Genomic DNA, 24,632 nt, shown 5'->3' with positions numbered 1-24,632 from the left:
GGCCGGAGTTCGCAGATCTACGGGCTGCATGGGAAGCGAGGCACGCGGGCTCCAAGAACAGCGTGAACAAGGGGAAGGGTGGGATCCGACTGACTTCGGGACGCGCGGCATCGGGGGGAGCGTGGGAAATCAGGTGAAGGGACGTGCCAGGGCCTCGGATGCCAACCTGCGGAGTTTGGTGTTAATTGAAAGAGCCTGGAGGGAGGGCAGTGTGACCCGGGCCAGCTCGTCCTGGGGACAGTGAGCACTGAGGACGCGGCTGCCCAGGAGGGGCTGGTGCAGCCACACCCCCTTCCCAGATGTCTCTCCAGGCAGGCGAGGCAAGACCACAGTCGGAGCCCTTGGCCTGTGGCCACTGAAAACAACGTGTCCTCATTGTCATTGAGAAACTGCAGTTGGGTCTTTGGTCTGAGCCATTTCAGGACAGCGGGCTGCCGGCGGCCCCGGGCGGGGTGGCCAGGGACCCCCCGCCGCACCGGCCCAGGCCAAGCCCCCATGGCCAAGGGCCCGAGCTGGTTCTGGGGGAGGCTCACGGGCCGGCTGGGGGGGTTGGGGGAGTCTGGACAGTGGGCCTGTTCCAGGGAGCCCTGCTTGTTTAGTTGGCTGGGAGAGGGTGGGAGTGGGGCTTCCGGGGGTGGCCTCAGGCTAAGGGGGGCTGGGGGGGGGGAGGAGCCCTGGGTAGGGACAGGCCAACTCTGATCTGTGGCCAATGCCAGGACTGGAGAAGGACCCCTTCTTCCACGGCCGGTGGAGCAGAGAGGCCTCCATCCAGGGAGGAGGAGGGCCTGGGTCAGGAAGTGAGGGGCGGGCGGGCGGTCAGCAGGTTCACGTCCCCCCCCCGCCCCCCCCAGCCTACAGGTTGAGATCTCGGGCAAGTCCTCTCCCAGCCATGCTTCATCTGTAAAATGGGCGCGATGAACCCCGTCCCGTGGGCATGTTGTAAGAATTAGACCAGAGATTCCTACAAAGTCCTAGGCCTGTGGATTTCGCAAACAATTAAAATTTCAAAAATCAACTTTAGTTCCTGTCATAGGGTGCCAACTTTAGATCTGCCAAGTACGAACATTGAAAACAAAAACAAAACACCAGCTACTGTCTACTGTTACCATCACTCCACAAAAGAAGCGATATTTGGATACAGAAAGGGTTGGAGGCGAAGAGAGGGTGGCCCCGTCAGTAAAAGGGGGCGGCTGAGTCCAAAGCCTCCTCCGTGCTTTGTCCCTTCACCTCTCGGACCGGGTGTGCACAGCCCCAGCGTGGGCCCGGGGCTCCGTGGGTGCTCTCCCAGGGGGCCTGGTGCCCGTCCCCATCTCCTCGCTGGGTGCTTCCAGCTCCGAGCTGGAGAACTTACCACCTTTAGAGGGTGAGCTCTAATCGAAAGGGCTCCTCCCCCTGTGTGATGAGTCCCAGCTGCCGTCCCAGACTTGCCCCAACCAATCCACTCAGCAAACCGGGTGCTACTTGGAGGAAGATTCGGTCCACGCAGGGTGCCTATTGATGCTTTCGTGCGCTGGGGCCATGGTGAGCCTCCATGGGTGGGGGGCTGAGGCTCAGAGAGGCGCAGGCCCTTGCTCGGGACCACTGAAGCTGTGTGAGGCATAGCCGGGGTCCCCACATATCTGCCAGGCAGGGGTCCCAAGCGGATGACAGAAACTCAAGGCTTAGAGGTTTTTTGTTTTTTGTTTTTTTCCAGCAGAATCAAAGCTGCAGATGGAGATGGGACATTGATCCTCTGCTTCATTCCAAGGTCGTGGGCTCCAGGGTGTCCTGGTGGAAGGGACTCCAATATCCCGGCGTGGAGCTGCAGGGAGGGAGGGGGACACCAGCCAGGCCGAGTCCGAGCCCAGCCGCCTCCGTCCCCCAGCTCTGTGACCACCTGCCCCACCTGCACCCACCCGGGGCTTGGCAGACAGCAGGCGCTCGGTGTGGGCTTGCTTTGGGAGGGGTGGGTAGCAGCCCTCCGCCTTGCCTGACGCACCGCCCGGCCTGCCCACCACGACTCCGACCTCTCCCCGACAAGAAGGTCTCTGGGGCGCCCCTGTTCCCACACCAGAGCAGTGGGAGCAGGAAGCCGGGGTCCCCTGGGAGCAGCGTCTCTGGAAGGCCTCATTAGTGGCGGGAATGTTTATGCAGCACGCTCCTCCGAAAGTGGCCAGGAGCTGCCCAACTCACCCCCGGCCCCTGGGCAGTGACTTTACACCTCCATGACTCAGGGAGGGGCGGAGATCCAGCTACTGGGGACACTGGGGCTGGACCAAGACCTGGGGGGTACCAGGAGACCCACCTTGGGGGCTGGTGCTGTCTTGTACAATAGGCTAGGGTGACATTTCTGGGTCAGGGGAATGACCAGGCTTCGGGCTGGAGGGCGGGCAGGGGGCCTGGGACCTTGGCTCCCAGGGGGCCTGGCTGGGGACCCCCCAACCATTCATCTGCACGCCTGCCCCAAATCTGCAGGCATTTCTCCGGGCCCTAGAGGACATCCTGGCCCTGACCAGACCCTGGGTGTGTTTGCTGAGAGGTCTGCTGCTTGAGGGCATTGGGCACAGATGTGGAAACTGAGGCTTTCTGGATTCCTCCACAGGTATTTGAGTGCCTCACCCCGTCCTGGGTGCTGAGGTCCCACAGGTGCATCTGCCACAGCCCCAGCCCTCAGGGCTCCTGCTCTCAGTGGGAGAGACAGACCCAGACACACCTCGCCCCTGAACTGTTGTCGGGTGGATGGGCGGCCTGCCTTGGCTCCTTGCGGGGGTGGGGGGGCTGGGGTGCTGGCCGCCCAGGGGAGAGGCTCCCACACAGCGCCGTGGGGAAGGAAGGGGGGGCAGCTCAGGGAAAGGCGTAGACGGGGGTCCACTCAGGCCTCCCTCCCCGCGAGGGCTCTGGGCGTCCGGGGGCTGAGAACTCCCTGCCAGGGGCAGAGAGGACCCTGCTCGTCACCTGGCTGGGATGGGGAGTGCCAGCCCTGAGCGCTCCCAGGCATCCCTTCGCTTGCTTGCGGGGTGAGTCCCGCATTCCCCCAGAAAGGAGTCAGGGCAGGCTCACTGCTTACCAACCAACCTCCTGGCTCAGCAGCTCGGCAGGACACGGGTCTCTCCTTGCTCGTGTCAGCAGCCATGCAGGTGTGCAGGGCACGGTGCTGTGCTCCATGGGGTCACTGGGACACTGGGACAGGAGGGGAGCAGAGTCACCTGTGGAAGGGGAGAGAGGACGCTGAACTGTGATCGAGGCCCACGGGGGGTGAGGAGCTGGCCCTGAGTCTGCAGGGCGGCTTCCTCCTCTTACACCGACCAGGACCAGTCGTGGGGTGCGGGCGGGCTGCCCCTCCAGAAGGGGGTGTGACCCGGGCAGGCTCTCTCGGCGCCCATGTTCCCTCGGCTAAGGGCTGAAGGCGTCCACGGGAGACATCCTGTCCCGCAGGGGCACCCGGGCAGTGCGTGGCGGCCTCTCCCGCAGGCGGCTCCTGTGCTGCTCAAATCTGCCTCCTTGCAGGGACGCCTGGGCGGCCTAGCGGCCAAGCATCTGCCTTCAGCTCAGGTCATGGTCCCGGGGTCCCGGGATCGAGTCCTGCATCGGGCTCCGCATGGGCAGCCTGCCTCTCCCTCTGCCCGTGTCTCTGCCTCTCTCTCTGTGTCTCTCATGAATAATAATAATAAAAAAAATCTGCCTCTTCACAGAAGTCCTGGGAGCCACTTGTTCAGGATCCAGGAGCCTGTGTCCCTAACAGAGACTCGGAAGAGGCAGGGCAGCGGGGAGCCTGTAGCCCCGCCGCCGACGCTGGTCTTCAGGCCGCACCGCGCATTCATCCTCGCCCTCCCTGCTCTGTTCTAGATCCCCTGAGCCCGGGCTAGCGCCCTGCCCTATTGGGGGCTTGCCTGTGGGCTCCCCTGACTGTCAGCCCTGGAGCGTCTGGGGGCCCAGGTCGTCGCGTCCCTTCCAGGCTGCCCTTGCCATGTCGCCGTCCAAACCGGGCAAAGGTGCTCCAAGAGGCGCCGGCTCATCTTCCCGGCTGGTCCTTTGGCACAAGAAGCCCAAGTGTGGCATCGGCGTGGCTTAGAGTTCAGTGGAGCTCGTACCGTGTCCCCAGGGGCAGCTCTAACAGAGCCCTGAGCCGCATGGACAGGAAACACAGATGCCCCAAATGTGTCCGGGGAGTGACAGTAAACGTGGCGGCTCCTGCTCCCTCCTCTTCGTTCTCGGACCCACATGTTCTATCCAGTGGGGACACAGAATGATGCAAAGGTCACTGAGTGAGAGCGTGTGCTGTGTCCCGGGAGGCTCTGCGGCGGCCGGGCCATGCCATCCCTCTAGCAGGTGGCAGCCTCCGAGCGCCCTCATCTGCAGCATGAGCACATGCCACCGTCCTCGCCCCCCTCCAGCTCCGCCTTTCCCATTACGCAGGTCTTTGGTCTGACGTGACATTACACGGGGTCCCATGTCAGCGGACTGAGTCCTGTGAGCTCTCCGATGCTCACGGAGGCCCTGTGGCAAGAAAAGGCAACCCCCACCCATAATATTTCTCAGTTCCTGTCAAAATTCATCATTGCCTCCTCCGGGAGGGAAGAGGTCCAGGGTAGTTGGCTTGCTTCTCGGAGACTGATGGGTTTCTCCTAGGGATGCCTCCGCCCTGGGGACGCACCATTGATCCTTCCTGCTGGCAGGTTGGACATCCAGCGATGGCGTCGGCTGGGCCAGAGGTGGAAGTGGACCGACGTCATCTTCTAGGGCATGTGCAGCCTGTAATATGACGGAGACTGGTGGCCAGAAGGTGACAGAGAAGAGAGAGGGGATGGAGCCCTGGTGCAGGACCAGCTGTATGTTACTCACTGCAAGTCACTATGAACTATTTCGGATCGTCTTTTCTTACAGGGGTGAGAAGAGGGATGGGTCTCTACCAAGTATCCGAGGCCGCGTTCATCTAGCAAGGACCATATTGGGCGCGGGGCTCGCAGCTGGGCCAACGACTTGGCTGAGCTGGTACCCATCCATGCCACCATCCGAGACCCATCACCAGACAGTCCTGGGGTCAGGTGGGCAAACTGGTTGGAGATGCATCGGGGACCACCACTCCCACATCCTTTTGGCCCTTCATGGTACATCTGTGCCATCGTCTCGTGTGCGATATTGTTTTTGGTTTATTTTTTTGGCCCAGTGGGGGTTGTACCAACTACCAAATAGGTCTATTTGAGTTCTTCATTGAAGAACCCGGGAATAACCACTGGGGAGCCTGGAGAGGCCCACAGACCCAGGGAACCACACTTGGGTCGGGACCCCAATTACTACCTGCCCCCCACCACCCACATTCCCCCACTGGAGTCATCCAGTCTTCAGAGCGTCAACTCGCACCCTGTGTCCAGCAGCCTTCCACGTGACTGGGTGTTCTTTTCCCATGTAAGGATACTCTGTTGTTGCCCTTTCACTCCTCTGGGGAAGGACGGGTGTCATGACATGTACACTCACGGTGGCCCAAGGTCCTTCTTCCTGGAGACTGGCTCACCTTCTGTCAATGGATTCCGGCCTGGAAACTGGCTTCAGAATGGCAACCGAGCAAGGAATCATGGCTTTTTGTTGGGGCTCTGCCTTCAGCATCCTGATCACTCATTCTTGATTTAATTGTACAGATTGAACTCTACCCTGATAGGCTGCCCAGCTGGGACCCCGTGATCCATTAGCCAGATTGACCATTTCCAGAGCCCACTGGCTGCCCCTCAGACTCCAATGCTCATTACAGTAATTGTCTCCAGCTTCCGATGGTTACCCCCTGCCACCTCATCTCTGTTGTTCTAGGGCCCTAAGACCCTCATTGCCATCAGTGAGCCTGCTTCTGAGGCATCACCTCCCACCATCAGCCCTGGCTTGTGGGGGACAGGCACCACCACGGAGCTTCTCAACTATGCTTCCATGGAACACAGTCATCTGGTGGATGCTCTAGCCTTCCCTGTTCTATCCATCGTAGCACATCCACCCCTCTGAACCTTCACTCAGTCCTTCCACCATCCACCACAGCAACTCCACCTCCCTTAGCAGAGGCCAGCCCTCCCCCATGCTGCTGAGCGCCATTGGTTCCATGTGTTGGCATCATCCCCCATGCTCCTTGCCAGGATGTGACATGCTGCATCCTGCAAACATGCTCCGAAAGAGATAAGTTCTCCCTTATCCAACTTGGCATTTCCCCCGTTGGTCTAGCACCTTCAGACCGTCCCGTTCTCTTTCTCTCATGACCCTGGATGAGTTATGTTGTGACATAGCCTGAGTCATTAGCCTGGTGGCCAGAAGGGGAGGTGGGGTGAATTTTGGGGGAGTGCCAGCTGTCCTGTAATGACATTTTTAAGGAAGTGGGAGCATTTGTCCTTTGTAGGAACAAACAGACCACTTTTGCCAGCTTGGAGAGCTTAGGGGACTCTTGAGCTAGGGGCTCAAGGCTTCGGGTGCATCAACTCAGAAGCCATTACACCATTTGTCGAGATCTTAGTATTTTCCAATCACAGCCTTGAGTTTGTCAGAGCAGACCCGCCTGTGTTGGGAGCTTAACCTTTGGAGCCTGACTGCTCATATCACTAAGTCTTGGGAGTTACAGCCTGCCAGGGGCGGGGGGGCAGGGGGGGCTTGTGGTTTCCCCATATATGATGTCAGGTTTCCCCAAAGCATCAGCCACCTGCTTCCACTCCCCCTGCAGCAGCTCCCCATTCCCCTCCAGAGCCTGAGAACCACCCCCCGACTCCTCCACCCCCACACATGTCCGCCCACTGGCAGACCAGCCCAGTCCACCTGGTGATCCTCTGGACAATTGCAGTTCTCCGGCCTTTACCTCCTGGCACTAGTTCCTGGCAGCAGTAGCTCCTCAAAGACAGCCAGCCAGTGGGTGAGCCCTCTCCCAGCTCCCATTTTCTTGTGAGAACTGAGGCTGTTCCCTAGGACCCAGACTTCAAAGTGGAGGAAGGTGTGTGGGGGTGCTCTGGGTCAGTCACAGGGGACGGGCAGAAAGAGCTGCTGTCCCAGGGCGACCCTTGGAGGAGACTCGAGGAGGTAGGTCTAAGGCTGGGATGGCCGTTCAGAGTTGTCTCGTGTTGGGGTGAATGGCTTGGTCCTGTATAGCCGCTTGGTGACCACTTGCTGAATATGGGCCACCCTGGGGTGAGGAAGTCCTATTTGACTGAACGGCAACAGCTGGCACTTGGGACATGTCCAGAGGCTGGAGAGGATGTTTTTTTTTCCCTCAGGGAAGCTGGGGGGCACCTGACGGTACCTTCTTTTACTCTTCCCAGGGCCTGGGGCCTCCCACTGGACTGTCTCCATCCAGCCAGCTGGTGAGGGGCAGGAAGAGGAGACAGATTGGGTGAGCGCTGGGGGCCAGGCTAGAAGGGTGGGTTCTCACATTGTGTTGGGCACAACTCGGCACAGTGCTGAGATCTGGCTTGCCGAGGGGGAAGGGAGATGGTTTGACAAGCACTTAGCTGGTCCCTGCCACCCCGCTCTGAGAAATGCAGGGCATACCAACTGAGCTCACCCGCATGAGGCTGAACTGCTCTGGGGTGAGCTAGAGCTGAGCTCACGGGACTCAGGTCTCCCAGGATGCCCTGCCAGCCTTCCAGGTGCTTCCCAAGAGTCCACCCCATGTGTGCCTGCCCTGCTTGAGGACTTAGGATCCAAAGGGACATGAGGCACATCCCTGTCCTTGATGGGCATCTAGTCTGGTGGGGAGGTTGCTTCCTGACCAGAGGATTATCACAGCTGGGGCCCGGCCAGGCCTCCGGTGGAACCGTCTAAAGGAGCAACAGACTTCCCAGAAGAGGGGTGGGCAGGGAGGCACACCGGGATGTACATTCTCGCTGCTCCTGAGCACATGTTCTGCGGGTAGAAGGCAAGGAAGGGAACTCCAGGCAGAGGGAACAGCATATGCAAAGGCTCAGAAGTGGAGAAATCATGGCAAGTTTGGAGGACTGTGAGGCTGGGGAAGGGGCTTGGGGGAAGGGCTGGGAACATACTGCTGTGGATCCAGAAGGGACAGTCCCGGTCCTCCACCGCCCACCCATCCCCATGGCGTGCGTCCCTTCATGCTGCCCAACGCCTGGCAGCCGTAAGAGCGGACTTTCCAAGACATAAACCCAGGCTGGGTCAACGCTGGCTGAAAGCCCTCCATGGCTCGCGGCTGCTCTCCAAATACAGCCCATACTCCTTCATGTGACACAGAGGCGCCCTCTGGACTGGCCCCTGAGTCCACCCAACGTACCTCTCCGCCGGGCGCCCACCTGCCTTTGTCCTCACCATTGCACAGGCTGTGTCCTAGCTTTGCTCACAGGCTGCTTCTGCTTCCAGCTGGGATCTTTACGCCTCTGCTCCCACCCCTTGGGATGTCCCTCCCGAGTTGTTTTCTAGTTAACTCCCGATTGATACTCAGAAGCTGCCTCCTCCAGGAAGCCTTCCCTGACCCCTTCCCTCCTTCAAAGCTGCACCCTGTGCACAGCCCCGAGTTATCCTGCGTGACCACTGCTGTCTCCCGTCAGGACTGTCTCCTGCTCTGGGTGGAGGCTCCTCCAGCAGGACGAGGGGCTGGGCTGGATTCCTCTCGGGGGCCCCAGCCTCCGGCCTGCAGCACAGGGCTATGCAGTCTGCAGCCTGAATGAGAGGGAAGCAAGGAGATGACGCCCTGAAGCTCTGAAAAGACATTTTCCCAAGCAGCTGGTAAGGCCCCACCCGCTCCGGGGGATTTTCCAATCTGCTCCTGAAAGGCCCAGCTCGGAGCGTATTGGGATCATTCCGGGACACGGCGAGGCCCACTTCCCCGGCCCTGGCCGTGAGCAGAGCACATCTGAAGGGCCTTCCTCCCACTTTTCCCTTTAGTGCTCCGCAACAGGGTGGAGGGAGATGAGGAGAGACGGCCTCCCGGAGCCCTCCCCTCCTTGGCAGCCTCAGGGCACCGGGGTACAAGGCCTTGCCCCAGAATGCTCAGCATCCTCGTGTGGTGTAGAAATGAGTCCTGGCTTGTGTTGCTCAGAACCCAAGGAGCCACAGTGATGGTGATGGGAGGGGGGGCGATTGCACCTCAGAGGGTGGGCCCTGGGGGAGCCCGAGCTGGCTACAGCACCCTTGTCTATGTGGAACTTCTGGACTCATGTGTCGGGGGTCCCGGGTACTCAGGCTTGGCTGCTGGCAGCTCAGGGGCTCCTTCTGGTCCAGGAGCTGAGGGGAAGGCAAGAGACGGCTGGGGCAGGGAGTGGGCGGGGGCACGGGGTAGAGGGGACTGGGTCAGCTCTGGACGTGGCCAGGGCCAACCCGATGTGCATCTCCGGGGATTTCTAGAGGCCGAGCGGAAACTCTCTGCAAAAGGGGCTTGTTCCTTGCTCTGCTTGGCACCAGCTGAGATCTTCTGGGAGTTGTTTTGCTCTTGGTAATTGGTGAGAGGTTTGCTTCTAAAAGTCTGCCCAGAACCCCAAAGTGGAAGCAGGCAGAGGGCCAGCGTGAGTAGAGAATGTTCTTTTCAAACACATTTTTATAGAAGTATGTTTGGGTCTGCTCTTTGGACCCTGTGAATTTAGAATCTGAAGGAATGGAAACAGGGCTGGGCGGAGGCTCACCTTTGCCCCAGAGGCCTCGAGAGGCCCTAGAGGGCAGGGGGTGTCCCCGGCGCCCAAGAGCCAGGCGTCCTGGGGCAAATGACCACATGCTAATCGCAGACACTCCTTATCTGCGTGGAGGGCCGGCCCCTCGGGAGCCCTTGGCCTGGGGCTCCGGTGCCACAGGTACCGGAGGCGGACGGGACGGGGCTCCCTGTGCCAAGGGCTCGGCCGGTGCAGGAAGGTCCCTGTTAGACCAGCTCAGCCCCGGCGCCTCCCGTGGGTGCCCGGCTTCCCTGGAACCAGTTGTCAACTTGGCAGAGAAGAGAGAGAGGCGAGGCCGACAGGATCCCCTTTTACGTGGTGCCAGGGTATTCCCTGGGGAGAAGAGACCCCAGGAGGATGGTTCCCTGAGACCCGGTCCACCGACGTCGTCACTGCTGGGGGATGGCCCGGAGGCCCTGGCTCTCGGGGCTTCGTTTTCCACGGGCAGGGGCAGAGCATGCTGGTTGTTCTGAAATTTTGTCATGCTCTCTGCCTCGGTTGCCCAACCCCCCCCCCGCGCCTTACAAGTCGAGAATTTAGGAGGCAGCTCCAGAAAGGAAGACTGAGGTTTTATTTGCAGCTCCTGGTAGCTCAGAGACAACCAAACTGAGACACGGTGAAAAATGGGCGGGATGGGGTCTCCGGCCTGCGTGCCCAGCCGTCTAACCACTGGCCCGCCTGGCAGGGCCGGTCCGCGGGGCGAGCATCCTGCCCTGTAGGGTCTCCGAGAGGCCGATGGCAACGGGCGTGGGGGTGGCAGAGACTGGCACACCAGGTCTTCCTCTGCTCGTGGTTGGCTCCTGGGGGGTGATTGTGCTCAGAGCCTGGCTGGAACCTAGTACGGCCCTTGCAGGCCCGGGCGGAGCGAGGCGGGCTGGGCGCCGGGAGGGCGCAGGGGATCCTGGCTCAGCGGCATCTTCCTAAAGCCTCCCGGGGACCATCCTGCCGAGCCCGGCGCCTCTCGGCCCGAGTGCCCACTCTGCTGAGGGTCTGGATGGATTATTTCTCTCCCTCCTCACGCCCACTCTTGAGATAGCCGAGTGTTGTCTCTGGTGTATGGAGGTGGAGCCTGGAGGGCTTACATAACTTGCCTGAGGTCACCCTGCTGGGGAGAGGTGAGGCGGGTTCGCCCTGGGTCACCTGACACCAGGGACGGCCCGTGGTCCTCCTCCCATCTCCGACCCCGGTGGGTCCCCAGACCATCCCTGAGATGCGCCGAGGGACCTTTCACGTAGCCGTGGATTTGGTGTCATGCGAATGACACCAAAAAAGTTAACCCATCAAACCTGCGATTTCACTGAGAATATTGCCTAGGGAAAAAAAAAAAGCGAGTTTTAAAAAGCGAGACTATGAAAGATTGCATTTAAGAAAAACGTCTGGTAAAAATCAGTCTGGAACAGAGGATGGCAGGAAAACCAGGGACTTGGAATAACACGGAGCGCCGAAGCAGCCTTCTCGTCCTGCACCCCAGGCTCTGCAGGGCTCCCCAGGACCTTCCCCGGGGACCTGCTCCTGCCAGCTGTCCACACCCGCTCTGTCCCAGGGAAAGCCTCTGCAGGGCACGACCCCGCTGCAGCCCCGCTCCCCAGTCCTCTGCAGCCCGACTGCTGCTCCCTCCTTCCCCAGTGGCCCCTGTCTCAAGGGGTCCGGTGGCCGCTCTGTAAGGAGGTGCCCGGCAGGCCTCCTCCGGCATGGCCCGCGCTGGCTGTCCTGACACAGGGGACCCCTCCCTCTCGACTTCTGGAGCCCACCCTCAGGGTGGCTTCCCCTGCCCTGCTGGCGGCTTTCCCCCAGACTCCTCTGAGGACCCCTCGGCCACCCCCAATGCTGGCGCTCCTCAGGCCCTCCTGTTGGGATCTTCTGACCCCATTCTTTCCTGGCATTCACTACTAACCAACCTCAAGCTGCTAAGTCCCCTGCTTATGCCTCCACCCCACCTTCTGGAATCCTGACCTGCCTGCTGGACGCCTCCCCTTGGACACCTCACAGGCGCCCCAGACTTCGCCCCCTGAGCCGAGACCTGGAGCAGCCCTGCTGAGCTGGTGTCTGTCGCCTCAGCTGCTCGGGGCAAGTGTGGGCCCCCCTGTCTCCTCTCCATGTGTGCCCTCCCTCCTCTGGGATGTGTCCTGGATCTATCTCCCTCCGCCTCTGCCACCATACTGGTCTAAGCACTGTCACCGCCCCGACTTCAGAGGCCAAACTGCCTGCTGCAATCTGCGTGGATACAACAGCCAGCAGGACGTTTGAAAGACACCAGTGGGATCAAATCAGTGCCCTGCTTAGAACCCTCCTCTCTGCTGGCCCCCCACGCCCGGGAGAAGATCCAGGCTCCTCAGCATCTGTAAGACTCCCCCTGGTTGGCCTCCTGATACAGAACCACAGTACTAGCTGGCCCAACGGACCTGCTGCCAGATGCCTAGCTTAGGTGGGTTTCCTCCTCTGTTGCCCGAGGAGCCAGCGGACGTGGTCCAGGCTCCCCCGGCAGCTCCACGGGGTTGGCAGCCCAGGCTCCTTCTGCCTCGTGGCTCTGCTGTCCTCACGGGTCTAAGGTGGCTGCCTGAGTTCCTGCCATCCCAGACGGAGGGGGGAGCACAACCAGGAAGTTGGCTACAGTCATGCCCAAGGACCAGACTTCCTTATGTGGCCACACCTGGCTGCCAAGGACGCTGGAAACATAGTTTTGGTCTGGGCCGTGTGTGCCTGGCTCCCTCTTTCCTTACTATGGACTAGGAGGAGAGAAGGGTGGGAGGACGGCAGGAGCTCCTTCCCAGGAGGGGCTGGCGGCCCCTGGCCTGAGTGACGTCTCTGTGCGTCACTTGCCTGTCTCTGAAACGGGGAGACCTTTCTGCAAGGTGGCCGAGAGGAGCCAGGGAGATAGTCAACGGTGCGTGTGCCGCGCATCATCAGGTCCTTTCCCCGTGTGGCCTCTCTCCTCCCTGCCCCGCCTCTGTCACCTCGGATTCGGCCTCCGAGGCTTGTGAATTCTGGGGACGGTGTTTGAACCGGCACCAGACAAAGGTGGCTCTGCGCGTCTCCCCCGCTGCGTCTTCTGTGCCGAGGTTTTGGCACACGGGGGCCTCGGGGGCTTCGGGGGGCCTCGGGAGATGAGGCTGGCAGGGTAGGCACAGTTGGTGCGTGGCAAACCGAACCTGTCAATTCCAGAAGCTTTTGGCACATTGTTGAAGCGACTAGATGACTTTGAGAAGTGTCTGCATGTTTTTTCCCCAAGTGCAGTTATTTTTGCCGCTGTGAAATGTTCTGAAATCTGACAGTTTTGTTTTGAGTCTTAGCCCGATGTGAAGACAGAAAGGAACACTGCCTCCCAGTTCTGTGGCACCCGCTTCTCGGGGTCCCCTGAGGACACCCCGATCCCGGCAGAGGTGGGCAGGGATAAGCCAGGTGACCAAGGTCTCCCAGGGGGGAGCGCACAGTGGGTCAGGCCTGGGAGCCCCCAGACCCTCTCCGGGCAGGAGACCAAGGGCTGATTTGGCCAAAGTGAAAGCGCCTACTGTGTGCCAGGCCCTCACAGCAAGCATATGCTGAGCGCCCACTGTGTTCGTCCCTCGCACGTAGACTGTGCACCTACTGTGTGCCAGGCCCTCACCCACCAAATGTTCACGAGGCGCTTACCATGTGGTGCAGAGACATCGGGGGACTCTCGGCACAGGCCTGACAAGGTCCTCTTGCCGTGCGTGGTGGCAGGGACACAGGTCAGGAGGCTGCCAAAAGGACAAAGACCTCAGAGAAGGGACAGATGCCTCCGATGCATCCCTGCTCCCCTAAAGCCTGCGGCCCCGCCAGGACCCCGCTGGGGCACAGCCAGGCGGGGGGTGGGGGGGAAGGTCTGGTTGCATCAGTAGGGGGACCGGATGTCACCCAGCCTCCTGCCGCCCCCATCCCCCGTGTGGATCGTCCTCCCCTTCCCAAGGTCACAGCTCTCCAGGGCTGCGCCAGAGGCCTCGCCTCCTGCCAGCCAAGTAAGTGGGGCCCCTCTAGCTGACCTCAGGCCACCTGTGTTGTCCCTGCCACGGGCGCCACGTGCTCCAGCCCCTCTCCTGTGCCCCCTGCGGGACCCTTCCAGGCACCTTACATTGCGTCTCTCCCTCGTGTGCCTCCTGAGCTCCGTGGGCTGCACCCCGTCTCCTGGCTGGGCCGCGTCACGCCTGCCTTCTGCTCGGGGTCCCGGGACTCTGAGCGTGGGGGTGGGGAGGCCGTCGGCGACATCACTGCCACCTGTGTCACTCTGCCGAACCCCGACAGCCGAGGGGGGCAGCACGGATTGCCACGTCCACGTTTACGGACGACAGCACGGAGCCCCAGATGACTAGTTCCCCGCACAGCGAGCCCGGGGTCTGGGGGGCCAGGCCTTCACCCCGCCGACGTCCGGGGCCGGGCTGCAGCGGCAGCAGCCTCGCGCTGTGACCGTGACGGCTCAGCTCAGCAACGTGTGCCCGGTGGAGACCGATGGGGCGGCCCCTCCCTGAGGGGCACCGAGAACCCCAGGGCTGGGGTCCTGGGTAGGAGGACGAAACCGAACACCGGGCAAGGCACCGGGCAAGGCACCCCCGCGGCCTGCGCTCTGGGCCCCCCGCCCCCCGCAGACCCTGCTGCTCTGCAGCTGCCAGAGATGCCGCCTCCCGTGAGCAGAACCTGGGAGTTCCGAGCCCCGCGGGGTGCAGGTGGCCGCTGCCCGTGTCGGGGTGCAGGCTGCCTCCACGGCTGCTCTGCGGCCTTCCTGTCCCATTCTCCCGGGGAGCTCAGGAAGCTCGGGCCTGCCGCCGCTGACCGCAGTGTCGCCAGGGAGACGTGAGAAAAGAGAGTGGGGCGCACGGCCCGTTCCCCAGGAAGCCACGCGTGTGACTTTTGCTCACTCCCTGTTAGCGGGAAGTTGGTCACATGTCACGGTTGCTGTGAGGGAGGCCTAGAGTGTCATCGTAGGTGGCGGCTCGGTGCTGAGCTCAAGGGACTCTGCTCTAAGAGAGAGAAAGGGCCGGTGGCCTGAGGGACCCCTGACTGTCTAGGCCACGGTCCAGCCCTCTGGGCCACACGATTCCCGTGCCACAGAGCACACTCAGTGGCCACAGCCCCGAAGTCCCTCCCAGGATCCGTGGGTGATGCACGCCGAGGCCCACGTGACCCCTCCCGAGCAGGGAGCTCTCAGCTACAGATGGGAAGTACCAGCATGGCCACGGCCCTTTGGGCACCCCTGTGTCTGCTCGCTGGGACACCTTGTCTGCTGTCCCCCACCGTCCCGGCTCCGTCCCCTGGGAGCGCGTACCTGCCCCGCTGTCCTCCCTCAGCCCACACCTGAAGCAGGCATGCCCTCAACTTCCATGTCCACATTCCTGGGGTGCCCAGGGATTGCTTGGAGGGGGTAGTTTTCAAACAACAGCATGCTTTTGAAAGCCAGGGAATTTGGGGACACAGTTCCTTCGAAAACTAGTAAATCTCTGGTCTAGTTACAGCTGGTTAGTCATGTTGCATGTAACCCCCACTTAAAGATCTTGTCCAGACCTGGCTTTTTTTTTCTTAAAAACTCGGCCCCTTTTATTTCCAGGCCTCTGTTCTCGGCCCATCTTGCTCATTCAGGAGCAACTGCCTTGCTGTCTGTTGCCTGAACCAACAGCTTGGGCAGGGAGACAGCATCTCATTCAGATCACGGCCCCGGGGCTGGGCCTCCCGTCCTGCTGAGAACTCCTCCTGGGACCAGCCTCTTCTCTTCCACCAAGACTGTGTCTTCAAAGCCGTCTGGGTGGCTTTCCCACATCACTTCCCAAAGGCAGAGAACAGCAGCGCCCCCACACCTACATTCTGAGTTTTTTAAACCAGTCCTAAAGTTCCAGGGGCCATCAGGATGTGGGCTGCCTTCTAAGCGTCAGTGGGAGCACTTTTATGGAAGATTTTATGAAGATTTCTACAGCTTTCGAGTGCACACAATCCGTGTCCTGGATCATGGAGGCCAGCCTGTGGGGCTCTAGCCACGGGGGCAGCACCTGTCCCTCCTGTGCACCCGAATCGGTACTAGTCAGGCTGCTGTCAGGGCTTGCTGCTAGAACAAAGATCCCCCCCACCGCCACCCCCCGAGAATGGCTTAAACACGATGCAAGTTTATTTCTTTCTCACATTACAGTCCAAACACAAGTGGTTCAGGGTCCTATGGAGACAACTGAGTGTCAGAAGCCCGGATGCTGGGGCACCTGTTGCCCTGCTGTCCTCAATGAGAAACTCTGAGCTCAGGGTCTCAGACAGCTGCTGCAGCTCCCTCCATCCCGTCTGCATTCCAGCCAGGGCTGAGCAGAGAAGAGGGAGCAGAGGACATGCTCTGCCCCTTCCTCTGAGGCCCAGGGCTTGGAACATGCACGTATGGATCTGTGCATAGCCCACGGTGAGGCGGGATCTGAGGCTCAGGATGCCCAGTTGCTCACATGCTTGTGTTTGCGTGTGTGCATGCGTGCATGAGAGCTGCTACCTTGCTGGGGTCTGTCTGCCCCTGCGTCCGGTGCTCTTCCCTCAGGCAGCTCCGTGGGAAAAAGGTGGGTCCGGGGGGAGAAGAGAGGTCCTCCCTTCCACCCATGAGCTGCCTGCACTCTGAACTGCTGAACTGCTTGAATGTACTAGTTTCAGAAGGAATTGCTGGCCCGCCCTTGCACACCTGTGGCCGTCTGCCTCGAGGCTGGAGGCCTGCTGTCCGAGCAGCTCTGGGCCGACGGCTCACTGCCACCGACCACAGTCCTGGCAGGTCCCTGAGCACCCCCTTCCTGCCTGGCTGGCTCCCATGCGTCCTGCTTGCACCGTGCTTCAGCCTGCCCCCCTGCGACAGGGGGTTGATGCTTTTGCCAGCTACTTCACGCGTTGCTTTGGGAAATCGAGCAAGTTCTGGAAGGGAGTCGGCTGTGAGCTGGAATGGGGCAGGTGATGTGCATCACGCTCGGCTGAGTAAAGGCCCGAGGAACTTTGCTCACGTGATTGGGCTAAGGATGGTGACATGGGGAGGCAGATTATCCTGGTGGACCCAGTGTGATCTCGAGGGTCCTATAAGGGGGATCAGACTCAGAGAAGGGGGGATTTGATGAGGAAACAGGGGTCGTAATGATGCACTTTGCAGATGCAGAAGGGCTCCATGAGCATGGAAATGCGGGCACCTCTGGAAGCTGGACATGGCAGGGGGGTGGCTGCTCCCCAGAGCCTCCAGAAGGACCGGCCCTGCTGACGCTGTGATTTTAGCCCAGTGAGGCCCCTTAGGAGGCCTGACATCCAGCACCCTATGGTCATGAATGTGCGTTATTTTGAGCCACGAAGTTTGTGGTGCTGTGGGAGCACGGTGCCAGGAGACTCCCGCCCGAGGGCCGAGATGGGGCTGGAGCCACAGCCGGCTGGCTGGAAGGAAACTCGAGTGGAAAGGCCGAGAATCAGGGTGTGGGCTGTTTGCGGGATGGGAAGTAGCCTCTGAGAGCAGCCTGCAGGGCCAGGGAGGGGCCGTGTAGGGCGAGGCTGGCCGGGAAGGCTGGGGTCCTGAGCACCCCGTCCCGGGGTCTGCCCTTGGTTTGGAGGAAGAGCCACCCAACGAGGGCAGTGTGCAGGACACGACCAGGAGCCGGAAGACAACGGGGAGACGTGGCCTCACATATCCCGAGTGCTTGTGGTCACAGTGTTGTGCAAAGTTCTGGAAGCTGGTGCTTGTCAAGATGTACCGTGGGTGCAAGTCCGCGGAACAAATCTTGGGTCTGCGAGCCTAGGGCTCCAGGCAGCAAAGAGAAACCAGAGGCAAAACCATGAAACTTACTGAAAAATGCTTTCAGAGGCGTGCTCCAAGTCCCTGGCCAGTGTCCTCTGGTTTTCTTCTTTTTTGGGGGGTGTGGGGTGGGGTGGGGTGGGGTGGGTGGGGGTCCAAGGTGCAAAACACTTTGAAAACCGACCTGGGAGCAGTTGCTGGGAATTTTAAATCCTGCATCAGCCAAGATGCACAAGGAAAAAAAAATGTGTGACCATGAAAGAGACACATTCAAAAATCGCGTGTTTTCCGTCTTCAGTGTTCGCAGAAACATGCCCATTAGCGGGGGTGGGAGGCGGCGGCGGAGGGGGGGCGCCCGGAGAAACACAGCAAAGGGCTCTTGGAAGAGGATTTATGTGCTCTTCAAAGACACCACTCTGGAAAGCCATGTGTAGACACGTGCATCCAACTGCCCCATGGATAGTTTCAGAGCCTGCAGGGAAGAGAAAAAACAACCTTCTGAATATTGCCAGAATGGTATCTGAATAAACAGTGTGGACAGCTGCTCCTCCCTGCCGGAGCCAAAGAAATTCTGCTGTTGTCCAGAAAGAAAATGCATTTGACGAGGGACCGCTTTAGCAGGAGCTGAGAAGCCCCGAAGGACAGGCTCCCCTGCCGGGGGCCCCCGGGGGCCTCTGAGCCCCACCTTGAGGACCTCCTTTCGGCTGGCCGTGCTCTTTCTGAGTTTGGGGTTCTTTATTCCCCCTTCTAAGAGAAAGTGCTAATTGTACATGGAAGTGGGAAGCGGTCCCCCTCGGAGCTGCAGTCTGGCTTGTGTCCGAGGTGAGGATGTGAGAGCCCGGAGGGCCTGAGGTCCCCTGTGTGGCAGGTGGCGGGTGGCGGGGGGGCCTGGAACATGACCCCCCCACCCCCGCCGGAGGCCCGCTGAGGGCTGTGCCAAAGCCCTGGGGTCTCGGGCTTGCTGACCAGCCCAGGAGTCAGAGCCCCACGAAGGATGCAGAGTCCGCTTGCTCCCTCTGGAGCGACTGCGAGTGTAAGAGCCGGCTCTCTCCATCGGCAAAATGCCTGGGGATTAATTAATTTAATTGGTTCCTGCTTTGGGCCAAATAGTCAGTGTCAAAAGAGAAAAGTAAAAGATACTTTCCCATTTGGGAAGACAAAAACTGCCCCGGCTAATGCGGAGGGTGGTAATAACAACAAAAAGCCTTTGCTGGAGTTGACTTGAATGGCCTGGGAAGGCAGCTGGACCCTGGCGGGGACCCCCGTCGCATACCAAGCAGAGATGTGGGGCCTTGTGGGAACGGCCCGCTGACCACGCAGAGGACGGGAGCCTGGGGGCCCATTGAGCCTCATTATCGGGGGTTCTGGCCCTGCCCTGAAGGCCCCAACCTCATTTACAGGAAGAAACAGGCCCTGGCCCTGGTGGCACCAGGCGGAGGCCCTGGCCTCCTGTTTGGGGGCATTGATTGTCGTAGGGCTGGGGAGGCTTGCAGGGAGGTGGGCTTACCGGGCACCCGAGGGTGTTGTTAAAATGCACGAGCAGCACTAGGACAAGGAGGGCGGAAGGTCTGGGGGGTGGGGAGCGGCAGTGGGGGAGGGAGGAAGGGCCAGAGCCCAAAGCCAGAGCTTTGGCCAGCTGTGTGACATTGGGCACGTCACTCGGACACCTAGGGCTCAGCTGGGTAAATCGGGCACATTCGCTGCACCCTCAGGACGATGGGCATGGAAGCTCCCTGTCGGGGCAGCTGGGGGCCTGAGTGTGAGGACAGCTCGCAGGCCCCCAGGAGCCGTGACTGGCGCGTGAGTCCCGGCGGAAGCTTGAGGGTTGTCCTCCGCCTGTTTTCTGAATGAAGGAGGATTGACAACACAAAGGTCAGAAACAGTGTTGGGAGGAAGAAAACATAGTTACTCTAGAAATCAAACTGGATCTTTTCTGTTTATATTTTACCAAGTCAAGGTAGAAAATATTTGCCTTTGTTGTTTTACAAGCAGTGGCCTGTGGCCTGTGGCCAGGTGAGACGGGGATGTTGGTCCAGGTTGCTCAGAGGGCAAAGGGTGGAGGAAGCCCCGCCTGGATGCTCGTCGGGCACAACCTCCGTGGAGAGCCAGGAGCCCACGGTGGAGGCTGTTTGTGTGTTTGCTTGTTACTTTTTTTTTTATTGTGGTAGAACATATTAATATTTACTTTTTAAATAATTTTTAAGTAGGAGCACCGGGGTGGCCCAGCAGTTGAGTGTCTGCCTTTGGCTCAGGGCGTGATCCCGGAGTCCCAGGATCAAGTCCCGCATTGGGCTCCCCAGGGAAGCCTTCTTCTCCCTCTGCCCGTGTCTCTGCCTCTCTCTTTGTCTCTTATGAATAAATAAATAAAATCTTAAAAAAATAATTTTTAAGTGTACAGCTCTAAGGCACTAAGCACATTGACATTACTGTGTGAGCCCTCACCCACCATCCGTCTCCAGGACATTTTCATCTCCCCAAACTGAAACTGGGCTCCTATTAAACGCAGACCCACACCCCCAGATTCCACCCCCCCCAGTCCCTGGGGCTCCCCTTCTGTAAGAATTCGACTCCTCGAGCTATCTTGTGCAGGTGCAATCATACAGTGCCTGTGTTTTTGTGACCGGCTTACCTAACTTAGCGAACCTTGTCCTCAAGGTTCATCCACTGGTAGAAGGTGTCAGAATTTCCTTCCTTTTTTAAGACTAAAGAATAGTCCGAGAGGGCTTTGGTTGTATTCCGAGGCCTAATGGCAGTGGGGAATCCAAAAACAGAAAAAGGATGGGTCCCGACCTGGCTGCCAAGAAGGGAGTGGCCATGCCCTCTGCCTGGGGCAAGACGGGGTTCCTGGGGTCGGCCCTGGGGGAGGACCAGGGATGGAGTTACAGTTTCAGGGGCTGAGGTGGGATTCCTCAGGCTAGAACTGGGTGGGGTGGAGGGAGTGGGGCACTCACACTGGAAGGAGAATGTAAGGTGCATCCTTGATCTCAGTGCCCCAAAGGAATCACGTTTGACTATGGTAATAAAGCTCAAAGGAATGCAAAAAAACCTATGATGAGCAAAATGCCAAAATTTTAAATAAAGACAGGCTCCGTCTTGAGTGGTTTTTGTCTTGGGCTCTAATGTGGCTTGTCGTAGCATGGGTCTTGTATTTATTGAAAATTTTATTTTATTTATTTTATTTTATATTTTTAAGATTTTATTTATTCATGAGAGACACAGAGAGAGGCAGAAACATAAGCAGAGGGAGAAGCAGGCTCCATGCAGGGAGCCCAGTGTGGGACTCGATCCCAGGACCCCGGGATCACGCCCTGAGCCAAAAGCCGATGCTCAACCACTGAGCCACCCAGGAGTCCCTAAAATTTTATTATTTTTTTAACCATGGAGTTTTTGCATTACTGTTGTCTTAAGTCATGGGAAAATATACATAACACAAACTTTACCATTTTAACCACTCTTAGGTGTATAATTCAATGGCATTAAGTCCATTTACGTTGCTGTACAACCACCACCCCCATCCATCCCCAGAAATTTTACATTTTGCCAAACAGAAACTCTGTCCCAATTAAACATGAGCTTCCTCATTACCCCCTCCCCAGCCCCTGTTCTACTTTCTGCCTCCATGAATTTGTGTACTCTGGGGACCTCAGACAAGTGGAATCATACAATCTTTCTTCTTTTGTGACTGCCTATTTCACTTAGCACAGTGTTGTCCAGGTTCATCCATGTTATAGCAGGTGTCAGGATGTCCTTCCTTTCTATGAATGGATAATACTCCATACAATGGAGGTACCTCATCTCGTTTATCCATTCATCTGTTGATTGAAGTTTGGGTTTGTTTCCACTTTTGGCTACTGTGAATAGTGCTGCTGTGAGGTTGGTTTCTTCCCCCCCGCCCCCCGCAATTATTTTGGGTGTCTACATAGAAGTGGAACTCCTGGATGATATGGTAGTTCTATGTTTAGCATTTTGAGGAACCACCAGACTGTTTTCCACAGCGGCTGCACCATTTTGCATTTCTACCAGCAGTGCACGAGGGTTCCAGTTCCTCTATATCTTTGCCAACATTTGCTATTTTCCATTTTTAAGTGTCTTTTTTTTAAATTCTCCCAATCCCAGTGGGTGTGGAGTTGGTATTTTACTGTGATTTTGCTTTGCCCATCTCTCTGAGAACTAATGATGCTGAGCATCTTTTCACACGATGGTTGGCCATTTCTGTAACTTCTTTGGAGCACTGTCTATTCAAGGCCTTTGCCCGTTCTTGAATTGGGCTGCTCATTGTTCTGCATTACTTTTGACTTTAAAAATATCACACTAGATGTGGCTTGTCTTTATCACAGAGTTTTCGAGCCCTACTTCAATTTTGCACCTGAGCTGAGTACCTCCGTTGCTCACTCTGGTTCCAGCCCTGTGTCTTCTGGGGAAGAAATTCCTCGGATCGGCTCCTTGGAAGAGAGGGGAACAGCAGGCAAGGAAGAGGGTCTGGGGGCCTGGCAGGAAAGGGTGGAGAGGGCTGAGGAAGGTCTGACCCCTGGTGTCCTCATAGCTGTGATGTAGCAGCTCCTCTCCTCTAATCTTTAGTAGAGCCTATACTCAGACATGGGCCTTCCACATGTGGTTTCTTATGGAAAAGAAAGACAAAGGGCTGAGTTCCACATTTGGGCCAATGCCTAGGAGAGGTAAAAGAACAGCTGAAAATGTGGTACACAGAAGTGACCAGGAGAAGTCAAGTGCTCAGCAATGCTAGCTTCTCAGGAGGGTACTTGGGTGTGTGCCAACAGATCTAGATCTTATAGGGAGGGAGACCCCAGAGGCAATGCAGTTTTATCCTCCTACTTGCTTGGGCTTTTCCATGCCTGTGTGGCCATGGTGTGTCCACAGCACCCAGGGAAGATGGGTCTGCTTGAGACATCTGTCCCCCAAGCTCAAACTGTACCTCTTTTCCAAAGAACTCATGTTTCTTCCTGAATCCAGGGGAGTGTGTGGTGTTTCCATCACCAGAGCTGTACCCAGAGGCAGTGGCAATGCTGTTCTAACTCTCCAAGTAACTGAGAGAACCTCAGAGATTCTCACCAGGCTCCACCCTATACCGCAGCACCATTAACACTGAGCTTTAATCATCTGTTCAGGCTCCTGGACAGCATTCTAAGAAGTGTGGTCACGAATAATGCATTGATTGGCCCATATACTCAAAGATGGAAGAGCTCTTCCTGGGAAGCCCAGCTGAAACATCACATCCAAATTTGATAACTGTAATTCTACAAATGCAACAAGTGTAACAAGTCCCAACTAGGATAAATACAAAGGAAACCACACCAAGACACATGACAGTGAATTTTCTGAAACTAGAATTAGAGAGAAAATCCCAAAAGCAGCCCGAGAAGAATGAGACATATAGAGAGAATGATACAAAAATGATAGCAGTATTCTTTGTGGAAACAATGTAAGCCAGTAGTCACTATTTAAAATAGTGAAAGAAACTGTTAATCTCGAATTCTATACTCTGCAAAAATATCTTTCAAAAATGAAGGCAAAATAAAGAATTTTTAAGACACCAGCATACTGTACTACAAGAAATGTTAAAGAAAGTTCTTTTTTTTTTAAAAAAAAGATTTTATTTATTTATGTGTGAGAGAGAGAGTAAGTGACAAGATGTGCATGAGTGGGGAGAGGGGCAGAGAGAGATGGAAAAGCAGATTCCCTGCTGAGCAGGGAGCCTGCCATGGGGCCCTATCCCGGGATCTTGAGATCATGACCTGAGCCTAAGGCAGGTGTTTGACCTACTGAGCCACCCAGGTGCCCCAGAAAGTTCTTCAAGTAGAAAGAAAATGATACTGGATTAAAAATTGGATTTACAAAAAGTAGCGAAGAATATTGGAACTGGTGAATATGTAAAAAAAAGTAAATGTAAAAATGTTCTTTTTAAACAAAAGCCCACTTTAAGTGTGATTTTTTGTAATGATATTTGTGGCATTCCGGTGGGTTCCTAAATGTTATTTAAAGATTAAAACTTGATTAAATATACTTAAATTATAGATGTCACATATACTCATTTCATCCAAATACAAATAGAAACAATAATAATAATAAACCATTCTAACTTGTTTGATACATATCCTTCTACACATTTTGTAGATTAAACATAAGTATATAAAATTTATATGAACTATAAATTGCTACTGTATGTGAAATGTTCACATTACTCTGCCATATACATTGAAAAAACTTATTAAAATATTTTTTCTCAATTTCTAATTTCCTTAAGAGACAGGTGACTACTTAAAACAAAATATCAACAAGACATTGTGGCTCCTATTGCATATTAAAAAGTATAATCTATGACAACTATAGCACAATGTACAGGAGAAGTGAAACGAAGAATGCTGTTGTAGGATACTTGAGTCACACATGACATGGTATAACATTTGAAACCAGACTGTGAGATGTTAAATATGCATATTTTATTTTATTTTTTTAAATATGCATATTTTAAATCCCAGAGCAACTCCTAAAAATTAGAACAAAGAGATATAGCTTATTAGGTATTAGTGGGGGAAATGGAATTAAAAAACCACAATACTTAAAAAAACCCCAAAAATAACAACAAAAAAACCCCCACAATAATTCCAAAGAAGGAAGAAAAAATGGAAAAAGGAACAAAGAACACGTGGGACAAATAGCAAACAGAAATATGCTAGAATTAAACAGCATCAGTGATGCTGATAATTGTATTAAATGTAAAGGTCTAAATACTCCAATAAAAGGCAGAGATTGTAACACAGGATAAAAAAGAAAGGCCCAACTATATGTTGCCTACAAGAAACCCATTTTAAATACACAAAAGTCAATTGTGTATATATATAGTATACATACAAATATAAATATGTACATATAGTATACAGATGAATATATATGTATATATATGTATATATGTGTGTATATATATACTAGAAAAGAACAGTTGGTAATCAAAATAAAAACGTACTTTACTACAAGAGACTCATATAATCAAAAGACAAAAGGAAGGGGGCATATTGAAAAGCCATTGGAGTCAAGCTAAAAGAGCTTCCAATGGCCAAAGCTGGAACAATTTGAGCAAGAGAATAAACAATGGTAATGTCAAAGTATAATCCAAAGAATAAGTAAATATGTTAGTCCACACTGATATATATTAATAAAGTAATAAATGGGAGAAAGGAAACAACACCGCCTTACAGAATTCTACTTAATAAATATCAAAGGATTTAGGGAAACAGAAAAATTGCCACAGAGTTCCACAGAAGTAATGAAGGCAAGCTACACCAGTGGAT

The 24,632-nt window shown here is 56.2% G+C and overlaps 2 long non-coding RNA genes across 2 annotated transcripts; both read left to right on the top strand.

Annotated features, from left to right (window-relative positions):
• The first annotated feature begins 1,443 nt into the window (after positions 1-1,443).
• Positions 1,444-6,066, top strand: LOC119872930. Its single transcript, XR_005363798.1, has 4 exons — positions 1,444-1,521; positions 1,694-1,747; positions 2,455-2,581; positions 3,672-6,066. It is a non-coding gene; the product is annotated as an uncharacterized LOC119872930 (long non-coding RNA).
• Positions 6,067-6,675: 609 nt separating this feature from the next.
• Positions 6,676-22,948, top strand: LOC119872929. Its single transcript, XR_005363797.1, has 4 exons — positions 6,676-7,020; positions 7,260-7,330; positions 8,499-8,676; positions 22,452-22,948. It is a non-coding gene; the product is annotated as an uncharacterized LOC119872929 (long non-coding RNA).
• The last annotated feature ends 1,684 nt before the right edge of the window (positions 22,949-24,632 follow it).

The sequence above is a fragment of the Canis lupus genome, chromosome 8 (assembly GCF_011100685.1).
Source record: "Canis lupus familiaris isolate Mischka breed German Shepherd chromosome 8, alternate assembly UU_Cfam_GSD_1.0, whole genome shotgun sequence".
NCBI lineage: Eukaryota > Metazoa > Chordata > Mammalia > Carnivora > Canidae > Canis > Canis lupus.
This window is presented reverse-complemented; position numbering and strand designations above follow the sequence as displayed.